A 12,715-nucleotide genomic window follows, 5' to 3' on the forward strand; every position below is an offset into this window, starting at 1 on the left:
GGCAAACCAGCAGATCAGTAATCCTGAAGCTTCTCTAACACCTCTCTGATTATGATGAGATATGAAAAAATACCAAGTAATACCTATTCTAGTGTAAATTAGTTGAACTCTAAGCTTAAGTGACTGAATTAAAACTACTCAAAATGAACACATAAATCTCACATACTAAGGGTCTTCAAAGGAAGCTTTTGTAAGTCTCTTGGCTAGAATTTGGTTAAGCATCTCTATCTCCAGCCCAAAGTTCGATTATAACTCTAGTGTAGTACACTTGTTTGCCTTCCGGAATAGGAGAAAGGGCATTTGTTATTATTAGCCTTCCCCTTTTTTTCACAATAAAGAACACTTTAACCAAATTACTATGAATACGGAAACATTACACTTGGATGCTTTAGAATAACTTCCATTATTTGCAGAAAATAATCACTTGCATTTAGAATATTTTAAAACTCGTTCTGTTGACTCACTGACCCCAGAAGCATAGCTCACAAGGGATGATGATCTATGCAGCTGATATTTCAATGTTTAAAGACTGCAGATTGCTTTTAATATTTTTTAAAAGCTTTTGGAGGGTCTCGGCCTAATCTTAGGTCCAACTTCCCTTCACCACTAGAGGGAAAGATGTCCTTACTTAACTTCTTAACAAAAGGCTCACAAAAAATGTACACCAGGTCAGTGGGAGGATCCAGGGAACTTCAGGCCTGTCAGTCTGACCTCAGTGCCAGGGAAAGTCATGGAACAGGTGATCTTGAGTGCTATCATGAAGCACTTGCAAGAGAACCGGGTGATCAGGCCCAGTCAACATGGGTTCATGAAAGGCAGGTCTTGTCAAACTAACCTGATTGCCTTCAATGACAAAGTGACCCACCTACTAGATAGGGAAAGGCTAGGACTTCAGTAAAGCCTTTGACACAGTTTCTCAAAGCATTCTGCTTCAGAAACTGTCAGACTCTGGACTGGACAGGCGCAAACTCTCCTGGGTGGAAAACTAGTTGGATGACCGAGCCCAGAGAGTGGTGGTAAACAGAGTTAACTCCAGCTGGAGGCCAATTACAACCAGGGCTCCCCAGGGCTCAATGCTGGGTCCAGCGCTGTTCAATGTCTTTATCAATGACCTGGATGAAGGCATTGAGTGCACCCTTAGCAAGTTTGCAGATGACACTAAGCTGGGTGGAAGCATGGATCTGCTGGAGGGTCAGGAGGTTCTGCAAAGGGATCTGAACAGGCTGGACTGCTGGGCTGAGACCAATGGCATGAGGTTTAACAAGGCCAAATGCCGCTTGGGGCACTTGGGGCACAACAACCCCATGCAGTGCTACAGACTAGGAGAAGTCCGGCTAGAAAGCAGCCTGGAGGAGAAGGAGGCCAATGGCATCTTGGCTTGTATCAGAAACGGTGTGACCAGCAGGTCCAGGGAGGTTATTCTCCCTCTGTACTCGGCACTGGTGAGACCACACCTCGAATACTGTGTTCAGTTCTGGGCCCTTCATCCCAAGAAGGATGTTGAGGCTCTGGAACGAGTCTAGAGAAAAGCAACAAAGCTGGTGAGGGGGCTGAAGAACAATTCCTATGAGGAGCGGCTGAGGGAGCTGGGGTTGTTTAGCCTGGAGAAGAGGAGGCTGAGGGGAGACCTTATTGCTCTCTACAACTACCTGAAAGGTGATTGTGGAGAGGAGGGTGCTGGCCTCTTCTCCCAAGTGACAGGAGAAAGGACGAGAGGGAATGGCCTCAAGCTCCACCAGGGGAGGTTTAGGCTGGATATTTGGAAAAATTATTTCACGGAAAGGGTCATTGGGCACTGGCAGAGGCTGCCCAGGGAGGTGGTTGAGTCACCTTCCCTGGAGGTGTTTAAAGGACAAGTGGATGAGGTGCTGAGTGGCATGGTTTAGTGATTGATGGGAATGATTGGACCTGATGATCCAAGAGGTCTTTTCCAACTTGTTGATTCTATGTTAGTACTAAATTACTAAATAGCATCATAAAGGTTGGAAAAGACCTCTAAGATCGTTGAGTCCAACCATCAACACAACCCCACCGTGCCTACTAAAACATGGCCCAAAGTGCCACATCTACATGTATGTTGAACACTTCCACATATGGAGACTATACCACTTCCCTGGGTAGCCTGTTTCAACGCTTCACCACTCTTTCAGTAAATATATTTTCCCTTATGTCCAATCTAAACCTCCCCTGGCATAACTTGAGGCCACTTTGATTTTTCCTTATCGCTTGTTACTTGGGAGGCAAGACCAACACCCACTTCACTACAACCTCCTTTCAGGGAGCTACAGAGAGCAATAAAGTCTCCCCTCAGCCTCCTCTTCTCCAGACTAAACAATCCCAGTTTCTTCAGCCACTCCTCAGAAAATTTGTGCTCCAGACCTTGAACATATAGTAAAAGTACAGCAAAGAAAAAGATAATTGATCTTGGGAAACCATAGAAGCTCTTGTTAACCTGAGATCCTAGCTCTGCATTTTTCAATCATTCTAGAGTAATCAAACTAGAACAAAATTCTTCTGTTACAACAAATAAATAACAATGCCCTGTGGGATGTATGTCTGTGTCCAAATGGGAGGAAAATAATTTTGGTATACTCTTTTTTTGTGCTTTGCTAGTGCATGATGTCTCAAATTTCAACAGATCGCAAATAAACAGATCTATGCACAATCGCCTATCTGTTACTGCCGTGTAATGTGTCTGAGTCACATTCTCACAAATGTAAAGAGATTTTCCTCCCCTCTATATTCTTTTTGCTTAAAGACTGTGATAAGCAAAGAAGGGGGTTTTTTCCCTCCAAAACAATTGTCCTTTGAAGAAGCACTTTAAGGTTCTACCATTTTGTGAATGTCATATTGCTTTTAATATTTGGGTGTATTTTGAGGGACCTATGCTACAACGAGCCTGCTTTTCCTTTATTGCGTCCTTTTCCAAATAGGAGCTATCAGTCAGCTACTTGCTGTGAGATAGAGCATGCATTAGGTTCACCATTTTAAGGTCTGTCCCAGAGACCATTTTCCAGTGGATTGCCATTTTAAACTGCAGTTGAAGCCCTCTGCAGGAAGCAAGATCTATGCCTGACATAGGTCTGAAGCCCCCTCAGGCCCATGGGCCAGGAGGTATAGTTGGCTCTGGGGGATGTGTTCCGTTACTGATAGAGTCTTTCTTTTACACTGATGATTTCTCCCCAGACTGATATTTTTTAAAGGACTGTTATCTCACTCCCAGAGAGATAATTTAATATTATTTCCCAGAATTAATCATGCGTACAGTTCCTGGAGAAAATTGTAATCTCTGCTTTCCTAACATTCCAGATAAATACTAGATGGCACTCAAAACTGCTGCAAAAAGTAACAAGTTGCAGAAGCTTTTTAAAACCAAAGAAATATTAGCTTACACAGTAATATCCTTACTGAACAGCTGTTCTGCATGTTAATAGAAAATGAGTGAAACATGGCCTTTTTATGCTACAACACCTCTCATGCTGATTAGTTTCAAATTTGGTTCTGGTTAAAAAAAGGAACACAGAATGGCCATATTTGTTTTTCTAGGACTTCATAATCAATTCCTATAAAGTGACTGATTGCCGAAGAATGACACAGATTAGAAATCATAGCAAGAAGCACAGTCCAAGAGCTGCAATGGAACAAGGAGGTCTGAAACCCTTAACACTGACAAGCGTCAGTGGTTAATCTGTTTTCTAGCTAGAGTGAGAATCTAAAACCAAAGCAGCTCTTTCTTTCCATTTGTTTACATATTTCACCTAAGTTTTCATGTGTCAACCTGAACTGTGAAGCAAAAAATTTGAATGATGACTGAGAAGTGAAGTCTCCAAGGGCGTATTTTCAAACAACACAATTCAAGATAAATGAAAACAGAAGTGCCACCCTCGAACTGTTCATAATCTGAGACTATCTGGTAACCAAGTAAAATCAAGGGATGTCTTCACACTGAACAAACTGGCCTTAACAGGTTCTCACTCATTCAGATGGCTTACTCTGAGCTTCTCTGGCCATGAGTGAGTCAATATTTTAATTAAGCACTCAATTTTATAATTCACTGACAGATTTCTCAGGAACTCTTGGTACTAAGCTCCTTTCTAGTGTTTTACTTACACCTAAGTCAGAGATATTTGATACATAGCTCCATCAAGTCAGGTCAGGCAAACAGAGATGACTTGCAGCTTTAGATGAACATGGTCCAATTCTTTGCACTAGAGTATTGGATGCTACTTCAACACCACAAAACAGCCATATATCTGTTTGTGTGGAATACTTGCACCAAAAAAAAAACCTGTTATAGTCCAGATACCTCATCAGATGCGCTGTCCTGTAGGGAAATCGTGGAACAGAACCTGTGTCTCTCCACTGGCACTCATGGGGAGCCAGTCCCTTCAAGTATAGCAACCATGCAGCTGCTATTCCTTTTCCTCCTGCCAACTGCTAATGGAAAGGCCTACAATACACAACACATACCTGCTGCCTAACTCAATCTGAGTAAATCTTTAAATGCTTTTTTGCTTCCTCTGTCTGAATCGGAGGAAATAAAAGTTGTGTGGACTGAATTTATGGACACTAGAGGAAATTCTGCTGTACCTTCAGCAACAGCTCAGGCGCAAGAAGTGAAGCATGAAATCTACTTACCCTGAGCTTGCAGGGCTCATAGCATCAGTCATAAAACCTGCCTTTTTGAATATCCATCCTTGTAATTGGATTGACAAATTCCAGGGACTACTTTTTTTAAGCTCCCTCTCAACAGTACCCAAACTCATATGCACAACTATGTATTATACAAATTGGCCGAATTCACCTCTATGAACTAACTGGACATAACTTCCAAAGGTACTAGAGATCTGCAGCAGCTGAGAATGCATCTCCCTAATTGTCCTCCATTCATTTTAATTAATTTTATAAACCAGACATGACAACATCGAAAAAGAAACTTAATTTTGGGCGTTCCTAATGTGTTAGCCTTTTTTTACCTTATGGGAAGAGGATTGACACTGGTCTTGCTCCGAGATGGAAGTGGTTTGACACAAAGAACTGGGTGTCACACCTGAATTAAGCAAACCACTTGAATGAGCATCACTGTGCAGAGTTCTTAATGCACACTAGCTACTCTGGTGTGATATTGCAACAGGTAACTTCAGTGACACAGCAGCTGAACATCAAAGCCTCAGCACCTGGGGACACTGGAAACTCATGCAGAGATAATTAAGAAGGCTCAGGGGCCGCACACACACCTTGTTTATTTCAAAGTCTGGGAGATGTTTTCATTCATACCTTTTATGCCACTGTATATATTCTGGAATGAGACTCCTTGATGAGAGCAAGTGAAAAGAGAACTTGTGCCAAACTCACCATACTTTCGCATTTCTACCAAGCAGAGCAGGGAACCAACGTGAAAAATTACTCTTAAAAAATGTAACTGGAATAATACCATTCTTCCCATACCTACTTTCAAGGGTTGCTTTCTTTCCCAACCTGACAGCCAGGTAATGCCATCACAGCAGCATATTTTGCTCACAAAGTACCTTTGTGATATAAATAAAACCAGATATCAGTGACAGAGGATTATATCAGAAAGCAGAACTGTTGCTGTTAGAGCAATTTCAGTGTGCCTTTGGGATCAGTGAAGTGTGGGTCTTATTTCATTAACACTCTGAGAACCAGCTACATTATTACATTTCTTTCCTGTTCTGGTCAGCAGACAGTGACACCACGTGCACCACCTACGTACATCAACATTGGCAACCGATTCCTCTCTGGCTGTTCCCCATAGAACTGAAGGGAAACAGCTCAAGTTGCTGAACTTTGACTTGCCAAAACTAATCTCTTTCCTTGCCTCTCTATTAACTCCTTCCAAGAACGGAGCAAGTCAGGCATCTCTCAGGCTGAGGCAAGGGAAGATTGCAATATGAGGTTGCATCTGTTTAAACACCTGCAATGACACTGGTCTTGTAAATTCTGGTATTCATCTGAGTGAAGGCAAACCTTTTATGTAGTTGTGTTTCATGTTTCTGGACATTTGGAGACTCATGCTGTGAGGCACATCTTGAGTCAGAAAGTGGTCAGTGTAGGCTCTGTGACTACGACTGCCTGATTTCAAATGGCTCTTCTAGGCTATCTTGTTTTGCAGAAAAGGAAGGGTCAAAGCTAAGTTGTGAGCAGCCGAAAGTAATTCCACTTATACATTTGCAAATGTTTATCCATCCTCTATGACAGGATAGATAAGTAGGTTGAGCCTACTTAGTCTTACCAATTACTTGTCCTGAAGCACTCTTGGCCCATTTAACTATGACCATACCTGATCTGCTTAAATATAGTATCACACAGGGTAGTATAAGGCTTCACCCAGGTCATCCAGAATGTGGTTGCACGTATTTCTCTGTTGGACCTACTCCTACCCAGTATCAGCAGCCCCCTCTGGTGATGGAGCCTCATAAACTTCAATCCTGTCTCCTGAGGTGCAGTGAACAGCTACATGAATGTTTGCATTCCCCTAAGTGTTGGCAGAGTGATTTTTGCTCATTCCAAGCTTTCCAGAACTCTCCAGCATCCCAAAGTCTATCGTGAAATGATTCTGTTCTCCATAACCACTGCAATCCTGTTTAAAACAGGTTATGAACTTTCATCACGGTTGAAAATGCTTCATGTTTGACGTCGACAACCCTTGGAGTTTTGGATACACTTTTAAATATTGTAGATAGTGGAAAGCTCTCATGACCAAGCACTACTGCACTGAGATCTGAATGCAAGACCTAGCCCATTTCAGCTGTGTTTCACAATCTAACAGGTTTGTTCATTTGTCCTGTCTGTCTGAGGAATCGGAATCCCTCCCTGCCTATAGACTTTTCAATTAGGATGAGGCAATAAAAGAAGGGATCAGGGTAGCAATTGAAATAACACCCCATATTACCGATCAGCTGCTGCCTCCATATCCCATGACATCAGGGGATATTTGAGACTACACTTCACCTCTGGAGGCAAAAAACCCAGGCAAACAGGAAACCTTATACACACCTAGCATAAAACCTATATTTTTATTGCTAGATTATGAACTGCCATTTTCTTTTCCTTCCCAACGACTCAAGTAAGTTTGGTCAGCAGAAGTGAGACAGTCCTTTTTTCTTGTGCTGCCATGCATGTTTTTAACTCTTCAGTTTGAGAAGCACTTGAGAAACTGAGCTCCATGGTTTCATTAAACAAAATATTAGTCAAAACAACTGCTGGGGGGGGGGGCGGGGGGCAGGGATTTGGCACACTCGCCAACAGTACTGCAGACTGCTACCTCAGTTCTACTCTATTCCAACACATCTCAGAATCACAGAATAACCAGGCTGGAAGAGACCCACTGGATCACCGAGTCCAACCGTTCCTACCAAACACTAAACCATATCCCTCAGCACCTCGTCCACCCGTGCCTTAAACACCTCCAGGGAAGGTGACTCAACCACCTCCCTGGGCAGCCTGTTCCAGTGCCCAATGACCCTTTCTGTAAAGAATTTTTTCCTAACGTCTAGCCTAAACCTCCCCTGTCGGAGCTTGAGGCCATTCCCTCATTATTCAAATGCAGTAATCCTGCTGCTGTGGTCCTGCTTGCTGCTCTGCTATCAGCCAAACAGTGAGATAGTTGGAGTAAGTGAGATCTAAGATTAGCCTGTAGGTACATAAACTAGCCCTGGGCTTCATAGAAGTATCCACAAAGCTACATATCATCTTTTGTCCATTTTTTTGCCTCCTTGTTGACAGATAAGATTCATTTCATCCCACTCACTGCTAAATCCATTTGTTGTTTGAACCTTTAAGTGACATCTAATTATTCTGATAAAGTTAACATTTTTTTGAGTCAAAACACAGAAAAACACTGGTAGCATATGAATGGAAGCTTTCTAAGCAACCATTACTTGGTAAATGACATCTCTGATCTCCTCATGACTCACATGGCAGGGGTTATATAATTTGTTACTAATATTAGAAATGAACTGTGGGATTATTTAAAAAAACAAACCAACCCACTTTTTTCCATCTTTACATAAAGAATCATCTTAGGCTAACGGGGGGGTGGGTATTTTTTTCAAATTCCTCATAGAGGTAATTCTAAGGCATATGAAAAACACAAATTCTATTTCACGTACACCGTTACATCATAGCTCCTTGCAATCAACAGAAACAACGCTGGTAACTACATGGGCTCCAGAAGACTTCAGAGAGCACAATTTTCAAGCCCTTTCAAAGAGACCTTTGCTGGAGCAAATAAGAAATATAGATGAAACCAATGTTTTTCCAGATTGCAATATGCATTATGTCTCAGATTTAATAAAATATGCTGTCAAATAGCTTGTGCTTACCTACATATTTAGTCATCAGCCAAAATTCATCAGTCACCAGCAACTTCACAAAAGCTACTCTCTTTAGGCCCTCAAGATATGATCTGCCTAGTGGTGGTAGTGGTAGCAATAGTATAGTACTACTAAATTTTCACTTATCCGATGCTTACTTAGTAGATAGACAATCCTGTTACAACGCTTTTGTAGCTATCTGCTCAATACATGACTCACACACCAATCTCAGAGGTGGTGGTGTTTCTGGTTGTTTTACTCACCCTAGCGCTGAGGAACCTTAAAACACATCACCTTGTGCTTTGACACTGCCTTCCCCAGCACTGCTGCTAATAACAGAATGGGCTGGTTTTCACTATATGATTTTTATAGCATTTATAAGACACATAATTGGATTACTGCTTTGAAAGGGGCTACTGTTTTCAGCTCCACCTTGCTGGAAGGCAGCATAAAAGCTAACACTTAATAAGGCACGTATTTGTCTGCTTGTAGTCAAATACATCTCTGCTAAAATAAATTAGTTTTAGGCCACAGGGTGGCCTGGCTTTCAGCAGAAGCTGGGTTCAGAAGGAGTTAATAAGAACAGTTCAAAGACTAGCAGATGGTACCTTGAGAGCAAGATGGAAGAAAAGGAGGTGAAACAGGTGAAGGGTAGGAGATGTACATTACAATTAGATAACGGCTAGCATCAGCCAAAGCTGTTATGTTTGGTATCTTTATGTTCATTGGGTTTTAAGTATTCAGGATCAGCTACCACGTTCAATACACATAGTTGTGGATTTGCTAGCTTTGACACGAAGCTGCAACAACTTTGATAACTGGCCAAAAAAGAAAACATTTCTAGTACAAGTTCTGCTTTGCCTTACCATGAGTTGCTGACACAATTTTTGTTGGAGCTGCTGCATGTCAGATAAGAGGCAGAACATAAAGGCCAAATCCAAATCCTACTACGTGTTAAAAGGAGGAGTAGTCTGCCTTAATATTATTTCTGGTCTAAACTAGGACTTCTTAAAAAAAATGACAAAATGGGAATCCAGAACTGATTAGTCCCCATAACCTCTATGTTCTTTTCCTGGATAAGCTCAGAGATGTATCTCCTGCTGAGAAACTTACAACCTAACTTCAAAATGAAATACAAGCTTTACATAAAAATGAAATCAAACTCTTAGGGGAACTCATCACACCAGATGGCAATCAAATCCAAGTGCACTATCTCAACTTCACCCATATCAGACTGAACATTGCTTCCTTCGTCAGTTATTTTTCTAGGCAGACCATACAACAACTCTTTGTCTCTCCTCTTTTATTCACAGCAGTGATATTTTCAGCAAAGCTTTTGCCAATCCAGATGAAAGCACCGAGTTTGTTTTGTATTGCTACCAAGGATTTTCCTCTCAAGGATGTCAGCAGGCTGTTAGCATTAGCAAATCTAAAGTTCAAACAACTGTCTCTGGAACATTATAGTTCTCCATAAATTCCATTTTGAAAACAAACAAGCTAACTAAAACAAGTCCTCTAGCCACTAGTTGCATTGAAGTTTTCTCAATGTTCTCCAAATTTTATTTGTTCTCAGGATTTTCAGCTAACAAGCAGTTTAATATGTAATCTCTCATACTGACCACAGCTTTGTTTTTGAAGTTGTCTCTGTTTTAAAATTTTTAAGTTCGCCCACTGCTGTCCATAAAAAGCTAATATTTTCTCACAGAAAAACCAAATCATGCAAGAATAACTTGCAAAAAAAAGATGCAAAACCAAACCACTGAAAGTACTCCATGCTCATGAAAAACCCAAGCAATAACACAGCACCTTGGCATCCAAGCAGTCTGACTTACGGCCTATCGTCTACATTACTTGACATTTTCTCTCTCTTCACTCATGTTATAGAGGTTATAACCAGAAGCAAATGAACTTTAACCAAGCTAGCCTCTGTACTGTCATGTGTTCTGGTAATTCTGCCACTTAGAAATCACTACAGATTATAAAGGTTCATGGTTCTCAGCAGAGGTTGTAGTTGCAGAGAAAAATTGTCTTTTAGAAAATTGATGTAGCACAAACAGTACATCACTAATGGTCTGTGACATCATGGCCATGACTGTTCATTGAGGAGAAAGGAAGACAGAAAAAAAGTCCAGAAATCATCCTTTTCTTAATGTCTATCTGAAAATCCTACCAAGGTCGTACCTTCTTTCTCTGAGTTAATATAGGGCTGAATTGTAGCTACTCATCCTGTCCAGTAGCACAGTGCAGCAACTGTTCCCATGTTGCTGTGTACTCTTCCCCCAAAGTGGGGAAGTAACTGAGGCACAACCACCCAACTGTCCTCCACTCCCTTCCAGCTCAAATGGTCCCCATAGAGAATAGCTGGTGACTCATAGCATAGCCACAGCCAGCAGCTGAGTAACAGAACAAAATGACAAGGAGGGGAATAGTCTTGGTTCATGTGTTTTATCTTCCTGAAAATGCAGGCTGGGTGCCTGTGTTTAACAGGGCTTTAAATGTTTCTTGGAAAAGCAGAACATTTTAACTAAACCTAAGCTTTACGGACTTTGCTGATAACAAAAATAGTTTTTCACATTATTAATTATTCAAAGTACATCTCAACACAACTAATGGTACCACACTAATCCTCCTCTCCCTTGGCATTCATAGCCACCACAGTGTATTGACACTGTATTTACGTTCAGTACTGCACCACAACTAGCCAAACACAGACTTCATTCTTCACTTTTCCTTACTATCCTGTAAGAATTGTAATTAGAATACCTGCTTTTGAGATATAATTTTTCAAGTATCAGACTTGCAGTTTTAGTAGCATGATGCATTTTTTTATAGGACTTCACAAAAAGGGCATCAAGTGATAAAAGGAAAAATAGAAACTGGCTATATTTGCTCTAAACCTTCAGAGATAACTCACCAAGCCTTCCCAAAAAGCATCTGTGTAGTCTTTGGGGTCAGCAAGTGCACCTGAACCACTTTCTTAAAGCTTACTAGTAAGAATATTTTAAAAGAGAAGATGGGGAAAATATCCTAAGTACCAAGCTGTTCACTTCCATTATATCCACACATTGATAGTGCTTCTACAATATGCAGGTATCCACTCTGACTACAGAAAATAACTTAAGTAAATTAATATTACAATAAAAGAGTTCATGCAGTTATTAAACTGTAACAGTAGAGAGCAGCCACTTCACAGTTTCACTGCTGTTTCCCCCACAGTCTGGATTGTGGCTAGCATAAAGTTAAAACGAGGAGTGTGGACAAAGCAACAAGAGCTAGAAAACTCATTTGCACTTCTAGTTCATTTGGACACAGCAGGAAGTGTTCCATCTTCTGCTATAATACGTTAGCATAAATGGATATGCTAGATGTTAAACATAATCTGTGCACTTGCTGTAGGCAGTTTCCCTCACAGAGCTCTAAAAGCAATGTTATTACAGTGGGACTTCGTTTGCTCCAAACCTTGCCTCCACCCCTGACTAAACACAGGAATGCAAAGCCTTCTTTCTTTGCATATTTGGCATGAGTTTGGAGGAAGGGACAGACTGGAAGAGAAGAAACATGACTGCAGTGATAAGAAGGCTTTTACTGGCTTAGCACTTATAAAAATACAGCCTTGTCTCTTTGCTCCTGTTGAAAGGCCTGAACAAAAGGTTCTTCCGACCTCTATACAATTAGTTTCCACTCTCCAGCTATATGAACATGCATTTTTTTGCCTCCAGGAGGAGTGAGAGAGCATCATGTGAACCGGAGTGGTACAGAGTCCAAAGGACTCCAGCAGGCAGTCACTGATACTGATACTAACAAGATACCGAGGTAAGTCAGAAACCTCATTGAAAGGAAAAGGATTTTGTTTACAAAGGCAAATAAGAAAAAGGAAACCATTATCAATCATAACTGCTCCAGTTCCAGGTCATGGGAGCACTCAGCACTTTTTTGAATCCAGCTGGTTTTACCTGAGGCTAAACGCCAAGGCAGGAGGATGGGTAGTGTCAGGCCTAAGCTTAGCTGTCCCATTACTCCCTGAATTTTCTGTAAACTCAAAACTTCCTGAAAGCTGTCCTCCTCTTCTATAAGATTGAGTAGCTTCTTTGTTTATCTGTATGGCAAAACAAAGTATACTGGTTAGATTCCCTACATAAGATCCAATGCTCGGTATCATGTTTTCATTTTTTTATGTTACAGCTTCTGAAAATGACATGAAATTACAGCAGCCACTGCAGTCTGTCTTGAATCAGCTATAGCTTTTTAATTTCCTGTACTGTGCTACCTAAAGGAGCAAGAAGCTTTCAACAATCAGAAACAAAGTATTGTTCAGCAGAACCAGACTTGTGGTAGATGGCTTGGCTAAGCTGTACTGTAGCATGATAGGTATTCCACAT

The sequence above is a fragment of the Phaenicophaeus curvirostris genome, chromosome 10 (assembly GCF_032191515.1).
Source record: "Phaenicophaeus curvirostris isolate KB17595 chromosome 10, BPBGC_Pcur_1.0, whole genome shotgun sequence".
Lineage (NCBI taxonomy): Eukaryota > Metazoa > Chordata > Aves > Cuculiformes > Cuculidae > Phaenicophaeus > Phaenicophaeus curvirostris.